Raw genomic sequence first — 21,891 nt, 5'->3', positions numbered from 1 at the left:
ACCAGAACAGGCAACTGATCACAATAATAATAAAACTACCCCAAATATTAGACATGTCAATGTACCAAGCACTTTTTAAAGATTCCTTCTTTGAAGATATTAAATTACAGATTTAAATACAATGTCTGAAAGTGTTTCTTTAAAAAATGTTTCTTTTAAAAGGCATATATAATGTATATGGCGCTAAAATAATATGTGTTTCATTCTAAAGAAGGGTCAAAGCATCACTGACATCATTTGCCTATAACTGAGGATAAGTTAATGTTGACCAAAGTGACAGAGCACATCCATTTTGAAACTTTTATGGCATCTACAGACCCCTTCATAATAATTGCCAGTTAGAAGCTTTTCTCATCAAGTCACTTAACTATCTACACCTGATGCTGTTCTACACTGATGAGGATGTGCAGACTATAGGTGTGGGTTTGAAGGGTCAAACCTGGAAATGCAAGAGATTAATGTCAGTCAAAAAGTAACTGTCAACTGGTAGGTGCTTTCTGAACACCCGATTGCAAATCCACATTACCTGGATGCACCAAAATGGGGCAGATGTACAAGGCACTAGGCAAGCCCCAAACTCCACCTCCACAGGAGAGAGTGATGTAGACTCTAGCCAGATCAGCCACTAAGTCCCTCATTAGAAAAACAACTATGGCCAATCTTAGAGGCAAACATATGGGAATCTGGTGGTTGGATCCGGAGCTGTTTAAAAAGGACAGAACAAAGGAGAGAGGCACTGGAAATTAAGACACACGTTGAAACTTTCTCCTTGGTCGTGGCTCCTTTGTGGTCCTGACTTCTTTGTCCTCTGTGAACGCTCTATTCCAGAGCCTTATAGCAGGCTCTGTACTTTTCTAACAGTCAGGCAAGGGTTTATGGCCCTGGCCAGCAGGGTTGTAATCTCAGCACCAGGCTAAGCATTTGGCCTGCCAGAGTTCACAGGCCTGGCGGCACCCGACTGCGATACATTCTCAAGCCTCCCAGCCTGAACTCAAGCAGGCCAGTCAGAGAGTCCCAGAAGCAGCCTTCCTTGGGACCTGCAGTGTGGAGCTACTTTCCCCCAGAGGAGCAGAGTGGGGCCCCCTAGCCACAAAGTACAACATATAGGTAAACACTTCTTGGCTGTTGTGGAAAATAGATTAATCAAAGAATGTGTCAGGTACCTTAATTAAAGTTTTCTCTGGGATTCTTTGTAATATGCAAATCATACTCAGTGGTTATAATTTGCAAAGAAAGGTTAAAGATGAACCAGTTAACATTTAGAATACTAATCGTTAGAGAAGATGTTTTCAATAAATCCAAGAAAGTATTTGTTTAATTTACTTGGTGATTTGTATGCACTACCTACTGTTTTTAACACCCTCCTGGACAGAAAACACTGCAGGGAGGCCCTTTGGTTCATTTATTCAGATTGCAGAGAGGCCCTTATTTATGCTTTGAAGGGTCTGATAAACACTATGCATCTACATGTATTCTGTACTGCTTTGTCCCAAACTCTACAAGTAACATTTATTCCGGTGAAATTCTAAAGGAAACATCATGAAAATAAACCCTGTCTGACATTTCTCATGCTGATCTGTCAATGGCTTTGCAATTGAGAAAAATGAGGTTTGAAGGGAAGAAATGGGAGAAGTTGAAGCACATGATTGGGAGCCAGGAACAAGGGAAAGATAAAGCAGCAACAACTTAGAGTGATGGAAGGCCAGCATCCAAGAGATGAGCTAGGCAAACAAAGATTGATGATCAGAAAAGAGTATTTGCTGCCAAATCTTTTATCAGAATTCAATTTCATTTTTCACTTATGACCTTTTGTTGATAATGTTTGTGACAATTTCCTGTCCACTAGATGCTGAAAAAAAATGCTTATTCTTTTATTTTTACTGCCACAACAGTATAATGTACCAAGCAGTGAGGTAAGGACTGAAGTGGATGAATCCTAGTGTGGTTATGTCAGTTCTATATTTTGGGATATAAAGTCACTTCTATCTCCCATTCTCTCATCTACAAAACAATTATAGCTCACAAGCTTATGTTGATGAATGATAAATCAACATATATCTTTAAAGCATCAAAACAATGTTCTATACTTAAGATTTTTCAAAAAAGATTAATGGTTGTTATTGTTATTAATATTTTTATTTAAAAGTTGTAGTTGATAAAAGCCAATAAACAGATGGATGGTTGGATGGATAGATAGATAAATATAAATAGATAGATAGACAGATAGATAGATAGATAGATAGATGATAAATAAATAGATAGATAGATAGATAGATAGATGATAGATAGATAGATAGATAGATAGATAGATAGATAGATAGATTCTTTCAGTTAATGTCAAATATAGGCAAATTTTTCATAGGAACCTATGCTCTTAGCTCATATATACTATAAGAAAATAAAAGAACCAATTGGTAGTTCTATTATCAACACAAGTTGTCTGTTTTTTAAATTCTCTGCCTTGGCTTGAATTTCGAATTTCTTCCTAAGGAAATCCTACCACAAAGACTTGATAAGTAGTTCTCATAAAACTTCTATTGACATATATATCGACTAGTTATTAATGACTACACCCATATACAGTAAAACAGGTTGAGGATAAATAATTGAGAAGTGTGAAATTGGAAGGAAAGATGCTCATCAAGAAAGCATTGTTACCAGGATGTTAGGGGCAGGAGAGACCCAGTGCTCCAACGGTCCCAATGGATCTATGCTGAATCTGTACACTTCAGAGTCATCTGCTTGGAACAGAAAAAAACATGTTCCTGTTCCCGGGAGATCAAGGATTGCTTCAGGACTGCTACTGCTCCTGCAGTGACAAGTAGTGATGTGACACAGGTGAGTCAAACATTAGTGGACGGGGCAGCCAGGATCAAAGCTCAGGTGAGAGGCAGCACACCAGAGGAGTCATTTTATCAAATGTAAGAGGCACCACTGGTTGCCAGTAATGGTACAAGTAGTACACCAAGGGGAAAGAGGACAAATTATAACAGTATCCTTATGAATTATAAAATGCAATATTTAAATATTAGCACTGTCTGACCATAAACAATATTTACTGTACATTCATGCAAGGAAGTAATGCTCTGTCAAGGTCACCAAATTAATAAATAAATTAAAATTTATCAATGTGAAAAAAATTAAGACTCCTCTAAATATAGTATACTGTACTTGGTATAGTAAAATCTCAAAAAACTGAAGGTGAAAAAAAAAAAAGTTGAACACATTTTTAAATCCCTTCTGGCTGCTTTGGAAATCAATGCTTCGGTTATCTCACTATGTGGTAAACTGTATCTGAGTTTCAAGAGAAAAAAAATTATTTCCTTTGAGACTCAAGGGAACTCTGACTGAATTTTAATTTTTTTTTTTACAGAAGTACAAAATCCTTGTCTAGCCAGTGTTTAGTTATTGGTATATTTGTGTTCGCATAAGCTCAGTCTCTCTATTTTGAGGTAAAATTTAAATAGACTAAAATGAAATTTTGTCCTAACTAAACAGAGAGAAAGTTAGGCATTTCCTCTACTTTAATGAAAATTATTCTGTACTCTGTTTTTGGAACTAAAATATATAGCTTTGAAATGTTGGATTTTCACTGTCTCCTTGTCTCCTATTTGATTCCTCACTTCTTACCCACTATGAGATGTGGTTACATAATTTAACCTTCTAATTATCAGGTTCCTCATCTAAGAATTAGAATAACATTATTAATATTAATAAAAGTGTATATGATGATTGTAATGTAATTGGAAGAGTACCTGAGACTTAAAGATACATTAATGCTACCTTCCTTTAGTATTGTTATGATCACAATTACTTTTTATGAAGATCTACAGACTTATGTTCTGAGCACTTACATGTAATGGTTGTTTCTATCAAATTTAATGGTGAGGTATTGTAATATAATATTTCCTGTGAACTATAAAGGATCTAAGAATCTTCTTAATGTCCTGACTGAAAGATGATTTTAAAGGCTTGACCTTCTGTTGAACTTCTGACATCACAAAAGTCCATGGCCTTTACATAGTTCATTTTTTAAACAGAAAAATGATAGCCCTGTCCATAACTGCTTTAGAAGCAATGTGAAAATGTCAAGTACCTTGGAAGAGACTAAAGGCTTGGATGGAAATCTATATGTTTAGGAATTGTTTTCTTTCTAGAGACCCTGAAATTCTTACATTCTTCATCAACATACTTAGTATGTTCCCTGTGAGGATACTAAGGTACACATATAGTGCCTGCATATGTGATGTCGGTCTTCTCATAGTTTTGAACTAAATATTGCAAATGTAGCCCAGTTTGACCCTATTTTTGTTGTTTGACTACTGATATTGAACCCTCCCATTTCCCACTTTGCACTTCTCACACAGGTCAATGAAAATCTTCTACTGTGAATAGAAAGTTCAGATCACACAAGCCTCTGTATGTGCCTAGCAACCCCTATCCCATGTCCAACTCTCTAGCACTATAGTACCCTGTATCAGTCTGCTTTATCTGGTCACTTTCAGTGAAGCTTGGAAGAACTTCTCTGCTCTCCCCCAAAGCCTTGCTGTGTAAGGAGTAAACTCCCCATTCTCTCTTGGAATATGTTATCAGTCTTGGTGGTTCCAAATTTAGAGTGTTTATTCAGAGTCTACAGCAGAGTTGTTACTTTAAGAATAATTACTTTAAGGAATAATGGGATTACTAGAAGATTTGGCTGACTAGAGGTCCAAGGCAAGAAAGTACAAGGTAAATAAGGAATATTTCATCAAGCCCTAAAGCAACATAGTTCATGAAGACTAATGGGGTCATGTCAGAAGAATAACATAAGCCAGGATAAAAAGGCTTCCACCTGCCAAAATGGGACAGAAAAAGCACTGAAAAGAATAATGACAGCAATAGACTATATCACGGTGAGTATAAATCCATAATAGAAAGTAGAGAGCAAGGAGGGAAGAAAGCTACTGCATATTATTCATTAATAAAAGGAAATATAAAATTTTAAATTACTAATTTGTAAATAAAGTTGGTTCAGGGTGACATCGTCTATAGATACTAAGACTTTCCTGCAAAGTCCTGTTGAGGAAAGAAGACATCTCCATGACCGCCAAGTAGTATTTTTCCTCTGACTATGAACTTCCATCCTCAAGGAGACGTGTACAAGATGCAGTAATGTGCATTACCCACATGCTGCACATGCCAAAGTCAGTAACCTGGATCTAGGACTGCAGAACACCGAGTACAGTGCAGCACAGAATGCAGGTCAGATGCCCTCAGGTTGTTACTGTGCCCAAAACAAACACAAAAGACCAGACTACTCCTCTCACGATGATAAGAGATTCTGAACATCGGATATGGCACATGCATCTGCATTAAAGAAATAAGAAAATTTACAAAATAATTTGGAGCGCTGGAGAAATTTTGAATGTGATACATGAAAGTGGTTATAAAGAAGAAAAGCCTATTGTGAATAGGTAGCCTAAGAATAAATTAATATTTAGTAATTAAATTGTCATGATGTCTGTTTCTTATTTTCAAAGGGATCATCAAAACAAAGTATTTGTACATAAAATTAGCAAGGGGGGAGGGAGGAATGGTATCAAGTTTGGCAAAACCATCCTTTCAGTGAATCTGGATGGTGCTTGTTTATTTTTCTCCTTTTCCAACATTTTCTGTGTATTTTTTAATTCTTAAATAAAATATAAAACAAGAGGCCCAAGATGAGCCACCACAGAAATAACAAATGACCTGCAGTGAACTGAGCCAGCAGAATGCCCATGATCACTTCCTCTAGAAGTTTAGCAGACATTAACTGAATATGTCTTTTCTTTTTCTGAGCTTTCCTTTTGTTTTTCTGATTCTAGAAACATAATAGCATTAACAAATGAGTTTACTGTCTGTTGTGAGAAGTTTCACACTGAGGGGAGAAGGGATACTAAGCAATGAGCACCCCTCTTCCTAGCGACAAACAAAACTTCAATTTCATCAGTTTGCCCTGAGGATCAGTGAATCTATGGAGCTTATGTAAAGAGAACAGTTAAGGGGTTACTGGGGGACGGGAATGACCTGGCTCTCTTACTGTTGGGAGTGCAGGGGACTCTGAAGCTGTGGCACTGGAAAGTACTTGCTTATTTTGTAGTCACATGGATCAATCTACATAAAGTCAGCTGAGGTGACCTGTTCAACTTCTCTGTGGAAAAGAATTAACATTTAACAAGTCCTCTTGCCATTCTCTTAGGCTAGCACAGCTAAAGGTCTGAAGATGGCAGCTGTTTACTTTGTAAGATAAGACAGAAGTTGTGTACTGAATCTTGGAAAACCCATTTGTTGGTGTGTTTTTGAAGGAGAACATGGGGTCAAAAATATTAAATTATTCTCAATGTACAAAATAAACAGAAAATACTTTTATGTCAAAAGGCCTACTTCATGACCATGCCTGTTCATGAATTAGTGTTATCTTCCCCCACTTCTGGCATCACTTTGAATTGCTGTGCCCAGAAAGCAGAGAAAATATGTACTCTCTACCTACAAGGACAAATAGACAACCAAGTTGGGAAGCAAAGGAGATTTATGGCTGCAGCCAATCTCCTTATTGTGGCACCTCGTTAATATCAGATTTGATTTGAGAGCCTCACGCTTGAACTGCAAATGAACTCTGACTTCACTTATTGGAGAGCCATTGGCAAAGCTCACCTGTGATTAACATCTCTTTGCTCAAATAAGAGCGACTACTGGAGGATGACATTTCTGAGTTGCTCAACTTGTCCTTACATCTGAAAACAGCAGTGATTCCTTGTTCTACTCCTATGCCTTGAAAAAATAATTGGCATCCTCATTATCTCCTCTGAGCCTGGAGGAATTTATCCTATTAAGACTGTGGGCAAACGAACAGCTACCCAGTCCTTTTGACTTTGCAATGCCTTTGCATGACATGTTAATATGCTGCCCTTTGCCAAGATTTTTTTTCTTCCTCCTAGAGTACATTTTTTCCCTTAAGATGACAAACTATTTTTTCCTTCTGCTTGAAGACTCTCCGCATGAAGACAGATTGCCAGCCCGCATAGCATTATAGCACCAGGTTAAAACACATTTCTGGAATTCTCTAGGAACGAGTGTTTCATCCTTGGCCTTTGTGAGACTAACTATTGCAATCACAGTCTACGTTTATTGACAGTAAAAACATGGCATTTCTATACTTTCTTATTTGTTAAGCTTGCTTTTAGTGTTTATTCAATCTAAGACTGTCTAATATTATTTCTCCATGGTAGGAAACATAAAAGTGAGAATCCCTTAGCCAGTTTGACATACTCAATGAATTTAAGCAATATAAATTTGGGAATAAGTGAAACTTTCTTATAAAATTTTTGTTTGTCTCAAAAAAAAACTATAAAATTCACTTTTAAATGAACAGAGAGTTATCTTAACATTGCGCAAATAAAACCACATATTTGAAACAAAGCAGTTTAGCTGAAACTCATATTATGGGCCTATCATCTGGCACTGTAGAAGTTATGGCATAAAGATTGTATTATATCCAAGGCTGGTCTGGACTACATGACTATCTTCAAACAATGCAAAATATTCATAATAAAAAATATTTCTCCTAAACTTTATCATGAACTTTATATTGCATTGATAAACCTCTGGGCTTCTTTGAGAACTGCAGTTTTGTTAAGTGGGCATAGTCACTCCTACCACACAAAAATATTTTATGATTAAATTATGATCATTTATATCAGTAACTATGAAAATGTTGAACATCAAAAAGAATTAGTAGAATCCAAAATAATCTGTACAAAAAGGAAAAACTAATACCTTACTAGACTTGGGCTAAACAAGTAATTTTACCTTCATCTAATAGAAGCCAGGATATAGTTTCTGTTCTTTGTCGATAACATCAGGATTGGAAGCATCCCAGTGGCTTTTGTTTTCTTCAAAGTCAGCAGTTAGGAGCCCTGTCTCCTCTCACCAAGTCTAAGTTCCAAGGAGAAAGAAGAGTGATTCACTCCGATCCCTTTGATCAAGATAACAGACTTCTTAGAGGTCCCTGAGGACTCATATTTAGGCTTCTCTGGCCAGAACAGTGTCCTGTGACTTGTTCCAGCTGCTCTGGAGGTTGTAAAGGGAGAGTTGAATTCTCAAACTCTCTGCTTTAGGTAAAGCATGGAAGCAGATGGTGAAGGACTAGAATTAAATAAGATCTGGAGTGTACCACACAGGGAAATTTATAGAAGTCGAAGGTAAGATAAGCTCATGAGCTTCAGAGAGCATGGTCAGATTTCCTTGTTTCTCCCTGGTTTCCCCAAATGGTCTTCTTAGTGTCTCTGCTTTACCTTTATTAAGGGATTAGTCATATCCATCTTCCAAAGTTGCTGCAGACTACAATAGACCTTTTCAATAAGTTATTTTTCCAGTGATGAGTTGAATCATAAATTAGCAGGATAGTTTAAGTTTTATGTAAGAGGATGTGCACATTTTTTTACTATTTTTCTTTTTCATGTTTTTATTATATTCATCCCTCTCCTCCATCCCCTCAGAGATTCCCCTCCTTTCCATAGCAAAATGAATTTATGTCCTTATTTTCTTCTAATACCATCTGTGTTCCTTTAACCTTCCCCATATGCTCTTTGGTATATGGTCATTCATTGGAATGTGTTTTACCTATGTGGGAACACACTCTTTAGCAGTATTAATCCTCCCTCTCCCAGCAGCTACCAATTACCAAGGACTCCCCTGCTATGGTTGGGACTAATGGGAATGGCAATGACATAAATTTGGATTGTGGTCTATTGGACCTAACTGGGCAAGAAGATAAGAAGATATAAATTATTCCTAGCATTGAGTGTTTTATTTTCTAACCTATGGTATATAATAGAGGTAATGCCATCCTGTTATGAGTCACTCGATTTAGTGTATATATATATATATATATATATATATATATATATATATATATATATATATATGAGTTTTATGTTAGAAAACTACAGTCGTGTGCTTTTTTATGACTTCAGCTAGATTAAATTTTCTTTTGGAAATTAGATGATTGGAACCTTTCAATTATTGGTTATAAATGATATTGAAATCAAAGTTTTGATTCCTTACATTTTATGAATCATCTATCAATCTTTTGAAATAATATCTGATGACAAATGAGAAGTATGTATTTTGCACTATTTGAAGTACAATAGCTCAATAATAAAATTTCCTATAAATTTTCTACTTCACACGTAGTGTAGAACAAGTTACAGCTGTGTTCATTTTTTTGTGCTAAGGCTGGCCAGAGAAAACACTGAACACCAACTAAAATTTCAGATAACAATCACTTTTATTATAAGCATATCCCAAAGATGTCATGAACCTTTTTTATACTAAAATAACTTTGCAGTTTACGAAGATTTAAGCTTGAATGTGTAAGTGTAATTATTTGCACATTATGACAAACCTTCCTCAGTTTTTGTTTTGTTTTGGCTTGATTTGGTTTTGTTTTTTTTTTTTAACAACTTTATTTTACAAAACAAAGATAAATGTACAGATTTTAAGCATTTTTTGCATAAAATTACACAATACATTTTTTGATTTTAATACTTGAAGTCAATTACAAGAGCCTAATTAGACTCCCGAGCAGTCTAAGAGCACTGACGAACAGACACATTTTGTATTGCCGAATAGCAGATGTTCTTTCTTTCTGAACTCAGGTATGGAGAAAATCAACCTTGTATGAAATAGTTACAGTGTTTGCTGAGAAATAATTCTTTGCTGTGATCAGTTTTGCTTATTTTTGTGATATTAATCTGAAAAGAAGTAAGTAGGAAAACTCTCTAGTGAGATGAGTAGGAACACACCAAATTTCTGCTGTGAATTTGAAGTATAACTTGTGTGAAACAATCATGCAGAAGAATGGAATAGACATGTAAATCAAGTCAAAAGGCAACTAGTAGAGAGGGAAAAAGTACTTCAAACACACATGCAAAAGGGAAAATATTCTTGAGATGCAAGAGCTATCTCATTCGCAGCGAGATCTAACATAAACAACAGTGCCAACTTGTGTGTTTACTTACACAACTGGGAACAATATATAGTTAGGGCATTCAGCACTGACAAGGATGTGAGAAACCTGTGTAAAACTGTTGGTAAGAATTTAATTTTCAGGTGCTGGAGGAACGGTTCATTGCGTAAGGACATTGCTGCTATTACACTGGATCTAAGTTTGAGTTCCCAGGACCCATACCAAGCAGCTCACAACTAACTGCCTGTAACGTCAGCTCTAGGAGACCCTAAGCTTTCTATGGAGAGTACACTAACATGTACATACCACTCAACACACACACACACACACACACACACACCTGCATACACATGTACATACCCCCTACACACAAATACATGCATATACTCCCTACACACAGACATATATACATACCTCACACACACATGCACATACCACACACACATATATATACACATATTACCTACACACATGGTCATGTGTATACCCCCGACATACAGTCAATACACATACTACACACACACACACACACACACACACTCACTCACATAACCTCCTACACATATGCATACAAATACACTGACACAAACATACACATGCCCCCTATACACACACACACATGCACATACACATGTACATATCCCTTCTACATACACACAGGCATATACCACACATACACATATGCATGAACACACACACACACACACACACACACACACACAAATACCCCACCTGATACATATGTACATAATTAAAACAATAAAACAAATCTTTTAAAAACTCAAATTTTAATAACTTTTTAGAAAGACAAATGTGATTTTATGTTTTTTAAAAAAGTATACATACCTTTGACACCAACATCAAATCTTCTGTCATTTATTGTTAGGTGAGATGGAATTAAGTTAATATAAAATTAAAAAGGCCAATAGATAACTCTGTGTGACTGAATGGTTCTATTATGTCATGTGACAGAGAAAGATACTTAGAAATCATTTAATCTCCATAAGGACTTCTACCTCACTTTTGATTACTCACAGGTAAAAGACACGACTTCATTACTTTAATAAAACTTAATCACCACTAGAGCTGGGAAGGTAGCTACTCTCTATGCTCTTAGAACCTATCCCTTCATCTTTAACCCTGACTTGTATCGTTCCCACTGGGCTGCTTTGTTTGGCCACATCTTAAGGCCATGCTTCATGACTCACCTAACCTGTGGCATCTTCCTTCTCCCTTGCTTTGTAGTTCTCCTCGGACCCGAAGCCTGGGCACCCCAAGTCCTGCCTCTCTGATTCTGCCTTGCTGTAGGCATCTTTATTCACCAATCACGGATAATTCGAAGGGCAAGATCACATAGCAATGTCACATGGGTCTACTTACAGATTCTCTTATCCTTGAGGGCAGCCAGAACGTGAGGGCCAGTATTTAGCATAGTACTGAGGGCACAATACGTAGCAGAACAAACCTCTACAAAATACCTAGGCCAAGTGTCAATGAAGAAAGAAAAGATTTCTGTAGAAACTTATCTCAGATGACATATGATAAACTACCATTTGATGTTTATTTTAAGTGAGTAATTGTATACTATATTTAATATAATTTATTAATTTGTTAATAGAGTTAACATGTTAATTTATTTACTAATTAAATTAATAATTTTTTATAAAATTTACTAGTAAAATTAAATTTGAGTAAAACTTTTTATATGAAAATGAGCAAATGAACTAGCCCCCTTCTCTAAGTCATTGTAATTTATATTCATTAGCAGGAGGATAGTTAAATTATAAATATATTTGTACCACTGAAAAGAATGATATTTGGATCTCTCTAATTATATACCTTCAAATTCATCTGCATTTTTAAAGAAAATATAGTTATGGATAGTATAACATATTTTATTACAAAAAAAACAATAAAAACATAATTCTATGTGTGTAAAAGAGACAAAGATCAGGATAGAGAAAGAGACAGATGTGAGAAGAGACTCACCAGACCATTATCTTTATTATCTTGAAGGTGGATGGATATAGACTGTTAATTTTTCAATAAGGCTTTTTAATGGGTTTTTTATATACAGTTTAAAAAACAACAAATAAAATAATTAGACTTTTTATTATATAGTATTGGGGAGAGGTACTCCAGTACTTTTAATTCAAATATTGTATTCATAATCATATATTAAAGTTTTGATTCTACTCAAAAGAGGCCCACAGAAGCTCAGCTCTCCACCCACACCAGAAGGTTTCATCCTGCCTCCTCAGGGAAACTATTTTGTCTGAAATTAGCCTGTTGGCTGCAAATCAATAAGTGTGTTGAATGAGCAAAGAATATATAGCAGGCTGAAGAGAGGGCTCCATTGCTTAAGGCTTCCCAACAAAAACACCAAGAACAGGAGGGTTTAAATACTGGCAGAACAACAGGACTAAACGCTGTCAGGACTTCAATTCGGTTTTCCTGACTCCTTGCGAAGAATATGAACTTTACTTGCTCCTGAAGGTAGTAAAACTTTCTGAAAATGACATGAGCTTTCAAGGCACATTTTTAAGGATCCATTTCCAACCAGCATGATTTCACACAGTGCTCTCCTTCCTCATCTATTTGTTTTCTTCAATTTACAAAGCATGCTAAACCTCATATGGATTTAAATAATAAAAAGTAAATGTTTGTTTAAAGTATTACATTTACCTGTGTAACTATTTTGTTTAAAGATTAGATAGATAGATAGATACATAGATACATAGAAGGATGGAAAAATATACAGATATATATATACATATATATATATATATATATATATATATATATACATATATTTTTATGTGTGTGTGTGTGTGCTTAGGAGGTAGCCTGTGCATACCACAGTGCAAATGCAAGTCAGAGGACAACATGCAGGACTCAACTCTCTACTTCTACCACATTGGTGTTTGGGATAAAACTCAGGCAATCAGGCTGAACTACAAGACACTTTTATACTGAGCCAACTTACCAGGCATTAAATGGTGTTTTAAAAAGTATTTTATTACCATCAATATGAATTTTGACTACTATCTAAAGTCAATAGAAGGCTATATAAAAATCAGGTATAATGCTGACATCTTACATTCCCCCATAACACTGTGCACTTCAGCTAGCTTTTCAAGTTCCTTAACCTGCAGTTCACGGCCCTTCCTAAGTTGTTATCACATGCCTTTCTACCTAAACTTGCTAACAGAACTCAGAGACGACACAGTGGAACCAATATGATAGTCTAGGAAAGGTAATGGTTGCCAGAAAGAGAATGGTTTCTCTTCATAAGCAGCAATGAGAAAGCTAGTTTGCTATTCCTAATCACAATAAAAGGATGAAAAACACAGGAGTTACAGTAGCATCTGTAGAAGACCTATACTGAAAAAATTGCTATGACTTTTGTGCAAATATGAAAACATTTTTTAAAATAGTTTAAGGACTTTTAAAAATTTGTAAATGAATGTGAGGAATTTAAACAAAGAGAATTTAACATGTCAGGAATATAAACATGATTCAACAGAGAAACATTACAGTGAACGTGTTGAAGTGGTGGTTGGAGATTATCTGTTCCAGTAGAGACAAAACTGTAGTATATATTTTCATGAATTCTAGGGCATTTTATCTGTTGTAAACAACGTACTTTTATAGCAAACTTGCCTGGCCTTTGTTTTATGTGATATTGAAAGAATGCCCCATCCTCCTTCTGACTGTATTGGTAAATTTCAAATCATTCTCTAAACATATGTTAAGGTTATAGAAAAGGACATAAAAAATTATCTAAATGAAAAGATGACATTTCATGCTTTTGGATGTGATAACCCTGTAATACAAGATGAAGGTGATTTTTTTTTTCCAGTTTGGTATATAAATGCCATATCATTTCAATAAAAATTTCAGGAATATATTTTGAAAAATTCAACAGAGTTTCAGTGAATTTATACAGAGCAATGGAGTCTGCACCTTCCAATCTTCTGATGGTATGTCGTAAAGAATGGGAGTTTTCTTGTCTGCCAGGTACTAAAGCATGCTGTAAGACTAGAGTGATCACAGCCATATACTGGTAGTCCTAGGTAAATGGAAGAAAACATAGAGCCCCAAATCCCTGTGCATGTGTGGGAATTTAATAAAACCTTAAAGGGATTACCACAAAAAATCAATGAAAAAATTTTAAGTGCTACGCTTTTGGAAAATTGCCTGATGATATGGAGAGAAAAAAAAAATGAAACTAGAGCACTCCATAACATAACCCACATAAAGTATGCCCTCCAGATAGATCAAAGATTAAGTAGAAAGGGGAAAACGTATAAAGCTAATAGAAGAAGATTTATGAGACAGCCGTTAAGATATAGAAATGGAGAACACTTCAAAAACTTAAAGGAAAACCCATAAAGGGAAAGGCTGGGAAATATGAATACCTCAAAATTAAGGCTTTCGCTTCCATGAAGAATACCACAGCCAAAGTAATGGTCCACTGTGGGGAAGCGTCCTCACAGCCACCCACAGCACAAGGCTACCTATCTCTGACCCATGGAGATCCTCCAGTTTTGACCTTAATTTTTTCTGTTTTATATCCCTTTCCAAGACCGTCATTATGTGATATCTATTCCTTTGCTGAAGTAATTATAAATGTGTTTCATGTTGTTGTTGACATTTGCTTCAAGCATTGCAAATCCTTATAGTTCTAGATGACTTTTACTAAAATCATCACTTTTGTTTTAAAACTGACAAGAAAGTACCCTCTGAGAGGATACGTCGGTCACAGTAAGAAAATAGGTAAAAAGTATGCATAAGGAAATTACAGAAAGCTCCTAACCAAAAAGTAATTGAAGGCATGGTGAAAATAAAGAAATATAAGTGAAATTAACAGTTTAAAGTTGCTAACTTATAAAATCGTATGACACAAGAAGCTTAATGGCACCAGAGGCTGGATTCAGTATTCTGGGGACAATAGATCATGGTGCAGGCATTTTAGGCACACATGTCTACTCTACCTTAGCAGATCTTCTTCTGAGTATTTATCTCAAAAAACAGTCTTCAGATATGTTTATAGTGTTAACCAATTATTGATATTATTACCATGTTGTTTATAGTTGTAGTGATTTGGACAGAGTACATAGTAAGTAAGACTTGGTGAAATATATCCCACAGATCATTAGGCAGCAATTAGAAGAAACTTGTCTAATGCATACATAGATAAAAGATTGTATCTCTAAAAGTTACTGCTTTGTTCAAAACAATAAGGGACTGGTTGACATTTGTATGGATTTTCAATGTTTAAAGAACAAAGTAGCTGAAAAATGAAAAAGAAACAAGGACTAAAGGAGCTGAAAGTGTCTGCAGCCCCATGGGAAGAACAACATTTTCAACCAGCCAAACCTTCCACAGCTCTCAAGGACTAGAACACCAACCAATGAGTTGGCATAGAGAGACCTATGGGTCCAGGTACATATGCAGCACAGCACAGCACTGTCTGGCATCAATGGGAGGAGAGGCCTTTGGTCCAGTGAATGCTTATTTTCCCAGTGTAGAGGAATGTCAAGGTGCTGAGGTGGGAGTGGGTAGGTGGGAGAGGGAGCACCTTCATGGAAGCAATGGGAGGAGGAGGGGGATGGAAGTAAGAGGAAAGGGGATAACATTTAAAATGTAAATACAGAAAATATGCAATAAAAATGAAAAAATAAGAATAATGTGAGCACTGTGCCGTAGAAAAGAGTAAATGATTCTTTGGGAAGTGGGAATAAAAAACAACAGATAACGACTAAAGTGATGGAGACACACATGCATTGACTTTAATCACGTGACTGCGGTGTTACTAATTCATCCCCATTTGGCTGATGAACAATTACAGAACCATGTGTCAGAGTTACCTAAGTGCCATGCCTCTCTCAGTCTGTATCTCTGTCTGCCACTGTGACTCTGCCACTGATCGGAGAGCCTGCTGTGGACAGATACCAGCCTTTCACAGGCTTTGAGATCAAAGACTGGCAAGAGAAACTGGCAAAGAAAGAAAATGGGAAAGATCAAAGCAATCCTGGCCTCTACTTTTATACACACCATCATACTGAGGAAATTCTGGGGGATGTCTTTGTTGTCTCTCACCCAGTCTTCCTGCATAGCTCCCTGGTCTGTTTCATAAATCATCTTCCTGTTTAGTATTCCTAGCTTTCCAGTTAGCAAATCGCTTTGATGAAACACCTCTTATGTAATCACAGCTCAACTGGAGGCTTCATTATACTTCATTTGCAGTTCAGAAACCAAAGCCTAGAGACACCACATAATTGTCAAAGTGTTGTCCATCCGAGAAGTGATAAGCACAGAACTAAAATCAGCTTTTCTGGCTCCAAACATCACTTCTTAATCCATTATTTTAGGTTACCTTTGTGGAAAGAATTCTCTAATACTAATTTAATTTCAAGTAATTGAAAAATTTTAATGCAATTCTCATAGAGATTTCTGTTGCTATTTATGCAGAAAGTAGCTAAGAATTAATTGGGAAAGAGTTAGAAGATGTGACACGTAGGGAAAAAGCTGTGTTCAGATAGAGGTCTGAAAAAAGATGGTAAATAAGACAATTCTTGCGCATCCACTACTGCTTGGAAACCACGATGCCTTTTTATAATAAATTCCAATTTTCCAGAAGTTTCAGCTTGTCCAAATGCATTAGGCTGTGAACTCCAAACATTGTGAAGCGGCATCCCAGGCTCCCCCAAAGAGAAGCATTTCTAGCGTTGAGGTTCTCGAAACATCATAAAATAATGTTTAGGCACGTGGATAGTTCAGTTGTGCAAAAGACCAGGTATGAAAAACAGGTTAAAGCAGAACCTACACACAGAAGAAAAGACAATGAACCTGTTTCAAAGTGGGCCCATCTTCCTCCCCTGTCTTCTCTCAGTGACCCACAGAGGTTCATGGGTTCCTAATTGCTGACTGGCCATAGAGCAGTCAGAGTGAGCACATCAAAGAACAAATTTGGCTGACTGAGGGCTCTCCCTCATACTCCTTCCACATTTGCTCTCAAGATGAAGACATAACCTCATCTCTGATCCAGCTCCATCCACTTTTCTAACTCGTTTATCATCCTTCCCCCAGCTCCCTGACCGTAATCTAAAATGGCATGCCTGGGTTTTTCCACCGTCTCGAACATACTGCATTGTCTTTCCTCACAGACTAGGAGCACACGTGTTTCTCCTCACTACAAGGAGCTCTTCAGTGTCGCACTCCCATGTTTCCCTCACATCTCAGTTCTGACATAATTTCCTCATGAAGTCTTCTAGACCTCCAGTTGGTGCCCATTCCTTTCAGTACAACCCTCCAGGGATCTGAATTGCTCGCCCCTGTGTCACACAAAGTTGGGAGCTGCATAGATCACGTGACCGCTGGCTTCAAATTCTAACCTACTTCTTAACCAAGCTACAAAGTCTACAAGATTGTGTGTCTCAAGCCATGGTTTCTATTTTTCTCACTATTCTTTACTCCACTGCTGCCCAGTTTAGTAATTTACCTTTGCTCTTCTGAACCTCTGAACACTTCTGGATTGGGGGAACTACCTATGAACATCGGTTACCTCTTAGACCCGAAACGTACTTACTGTATCATCATCCTCTACAGCCAGATGCAGACACCCTGTCTGTGCTCAGATAATCAGATAAACCACTCCACAGAGTCTTGCCCTACGAGATGGTAAACTAGAATGAAAGAATCAGGTGTAATCTACTCTGCTGAGGAGCTGCAGTCAAAGCCTTCCAGGGGCACAGTGCTGGGAACTACAGAAGTCACGCAGTGCAAATGTAAGGTATTGTGCCTCATGGTATTACTAGGGCTAGGGCTAGCACACTCTTCTGCCATTTGGAGTACGTCCCAGGGAGAATGACCTTCAAGCTTGTCTCTGAAACTCTCGCAGAGATTCTGAGACTCAAATGCATTAATAGAGTATAGTTTTCTGCTTTAAGGAGATAGAACAGTTTCCTTTGTTTGCAACTAAGAACCTCTGAATGAAGAAAAAATGGAATTTCTTTGCTGCCGACACAGATTGGATATTTTGGTGTCTGTGTTATTGTCTGGAGTTATTGAAAATAAGGACTTAAATTATAAAAGTGTTCTGAGTGTTGTGTAAGGCTTGTTATGGCCCTGTGTATTTAGCTGCAGGAAGCTACAAAATGATTCTCAGATTCATGTAAATATATGCATTGCTTGGTTAATCTGTTGCTCAAAATCTTCTGACAAGTAGTTGGAAATTCTATGTGACCAATTTCAGAATAATTCAGCTCTTAATGCTTCTGTCTGTAGTTTTATTGTACATTGCTAAGCTGAAGCAAAAATATTAGCTACTTTTGTGTCAGGATTTCTAAGTACTTCATCTATTCTGCTGTGCTGAAGGGAGGTATTTCAAATTAAACAAATAAATTGAAAAACAGATGGATATATGCTATGACACCATGAAGCACACAGAAACGATTCTGTGAATTTTCATATCTCATAAGAAAAAGCAATCATGGCTTTATAGTTTTGTGCTGTCAGATTTGCAGTAGTGGGTGTCAGGCCTGGAAGAGCATGATGTACAGTTTGGTTTTTATTAGATGGGTTAATGGCATACACGCATGGTGACCTACCTGCTTAATTGGCCTTTCATTGAACCCTGTGCCTTCCTGGTACTCTCTTGCATTGCAGGATATGACTTTAAAACTCAAATACCACGGAAACACAATAACATGAGGCATAGCTTTCTAAAAATGTTAGGAATGTGGAGAGGAATGCTAAGAACTGAAGCAGCCTTGTTTAGCCTACAGAAACATCAGATCAGATGTGAAATGTAAAATGTTGTCCTCGCTGATAAATTGATATCTCTGGCTAATTAGGCCAAGAGTCAATTTATATATAGCATCTGACATACACAGTATAACACCAGACCATTTATCATGACGAATAACAAAAGAAATTTATGAAATTAATGAATCAAGTATTTATTGGTAGGTTAGAGTTGCTGGTGGCCCAGCAGAGACTTAATAATCTAGAGAGAGAAGGATGGTGTAGTTATAAAAGTGTGCATTACAGCCATTATGTGTGAGGATGTATTTCTTCTGGAAGAAGAATGGACATCCCTGGAATCAACCAAAGTGGGCTGGTGTCAGCATGGGCACAGGTTGCTCAAGTTGGAAATACTTGAATACCATGTCAGTGAGTTGTCATTTCACTGACCTTCACAAATCTATCCATCACCATCACCACTTGGCTAACTGACTACGTGTTATTCATTCTCTTTTTCATTCATATTAAAGGTAATAGGAAGATGTACTTTCCAGAATATTCTTCAAGGAAGAACTTACTGTCAGCACATGACCCTCAGCAGTCATCCCTTTTTCAGGACTGTCTTTTCCAGACAGCCACTTTACCAAGGTCATACCCTTCCAGATCGATTGTGTCCTGTATCCACTGCAAACTCTCACAGACTCAGAGCTGCTTCTTCATACTGCTAAACATCCAGGTCATTTCCCTTGTAGAAAGCCCCAGTTCTTTGGTCTCAGCTCCTCAAATCAATCTCACAAGGTGAGACCCAGAGTGCACAAACATCCTACATATATGCCCATTTTCTATCTTCAGAACTGACTCCATCTTTGCATGAATTTAAGAATACTTCTTCTCCTTCTCTACACAATATTCCCACAAGACCTTCTTCCAACACTATTTGTGAATCTTTCCAGAAATCACTGTCTCTTACTCTCTTCATCCTCCTTCTTAGCTCTGAATGCCTTTGTGGTGGGGCTCATTGTTTTATCATCTACCATGTTTACTTATATCAGTTTTCTAGGATGTCCAATAATGACAGAGAAAGGTACCAGTTCAACTGGCCTTTGGATCATTTCTGGCTGACTCAACTGGGTTAGAACTGAGAATCTACCTATCACTTGCTTTGTTTTATGAAAGTGTCTCCTAGGGTAATGAAATGTACTGTCTCCTTGCTCTAAAGAGAGAACTCCTGACTGACAAAAGTAATGATTGTTTCAAAGTCCAACTTGGTGAAGCAATGGGTTTGTATTGGGGTTTCTGACTGAAGGATGGGAGGTAGTTACTTTTGGGAGCAGGGATGATTCAAAAGCAACTGCACATTGAAAATCCCACCCCAACCTATGTAAGGACCAGTGTATGGACTCACAAAAGCTGCAATCATGAAGCTCTCGGCATAATATCCATAGATCTCTACAAGTCCAAGAACCACCCCTTCAACAGCTCACTTTGTCACCCTGTTCTCATCTGCTTCAATAAAGCTGATGTGAGGCTGTCAAGTTGTCCTAAACATGTAAAATTTGTTTACCTCCTGAATCTCATAAGGCTGTCTGGCTGATGAGAAGTTTTAATTCAGAGAAAGCTGGTATACAACTCCCTTTTATAGTTCTGGCTTTTAAACCCAAGTACCCCTGCAACACAAAACTGCATTTAAATTGATATTTAAATGCTATCCTAGCCAACAGAAGAAACCAACATATGTCAAGAAGTAAGCTTAATTTGTATTGAAAGTGCCCATAGCTAAGGGACACTTTACAAAGTCAGTCCTCTTGGAATTGGAAAACTGAGAAAATAGACTTCATCATACTTACAAATCCTTCATGGCAATTATTACAAATTGTTTTCTTTGGTATCATAATGGATTTATATACATATAATATAAGGATGACATCAAGCACTTTGTTGTTAATATGAGACATAGTTGATTCTATACAACCAACGAGTTATGGTTTTGCAACTAGCAATTTTTACTGGCCTACTGTGTTAGAGCTGAAAGTACAAATCTGCTCCGTACTTGCTAAGAAAACTATGGAGACTTGACAGTTGGTTAGACTAAGCAAATATTGAATGCCAATTTACTCTTCTGAAAAAGAAAAAGAAAAAGAAAAATTCTGCATATGTATTCAGTGTCAATATTGGATGAGAGAATAGGTTATGTGTCTGCCCTGCATATCATATGTAGATAGTCACATACAGGATACATGAACCTCCTGCTTGCTGCTGTCAGGAAAAGTTGGGAGGATTTTGAGAGATTAGAAGTAGGATAGTGAGGTGGGGAAGGGGATAAAAGAAATCTCTGAACATGAACTGTGACCTCTGAACATGAACTGTGACTGATGACTAAGGAAATGAGAGCTGACTTGGCTAAATTTTGAGTGAAGGAATTGTCACTTGAAGAAGTCACAGTTGTTTGCATGGCCAAGGAGCAATGTGGAATCTAAAGACAAATTCTTCCATAGAAAATAGATTTATATGTTCACACATATAAAGTTTCCCAAGTCACAATTACACAACATAGTAAGATAGCAAGAGTAACAAGCACATTAACCTTTATCCTAACAACTAGACCTTGATTCCTTTTCCCTATTTTAATCTATAGACATTTCATAGAGCTCACCAAAAGACCATGGGTCTTCGTTGATAAGAATATTGATCATGTTCCTATGTTATTGTCCCAGAAAGGAGCATATGAACTAGTTAAAGGCAGCAGATGAATGAATCTTTGGACAACATATCCCTGATTTTCCCTTTAGATTTGAGGTTCATAATATAGATCTGAGAGTTTCTGCTACAAAATTTTCTGTCTTCATAGCTAAGATTTCTGATAGGCAATAGTAGACAAATGTAAGAGATAGACACAGATGAGCCCTCTTCACACTGTTAGAGTCCTGAACCAGAGATACTGGAGTTCATCTCTGCCTACAGACTCAGAGTATGCTAGTAATCCATTTTTAATTAATCAAAAATAATTCCCTGATGCCTTCAACCAAAAGTATCTCAAGAAACAGAGTTCTCTTTGTGGTTGACTTTTAAGACTGGTTCATCAGTATTCATTACCTGACAAATGTCAAAAGCCTTTCCTGTGTTTTAGGGCTCTTGGGTAGAAGACTTTTTCC

This window comes from Micromys minutus (genome assembly GCF_963924665.1).
Source record: "Micromys minutus genome assembly, chromosome: 8".
NCBI classification, from domain to species: Eukaryota; Metazoa; Chordata; class Mammalia; order Rodentia; family Muridae; genus Micromys; species Micromys minutus.
The sequence above is the reverse complement of the archived record's forward strand: the minus strand, read 5'-3'. Positions refer to the sequence as shown.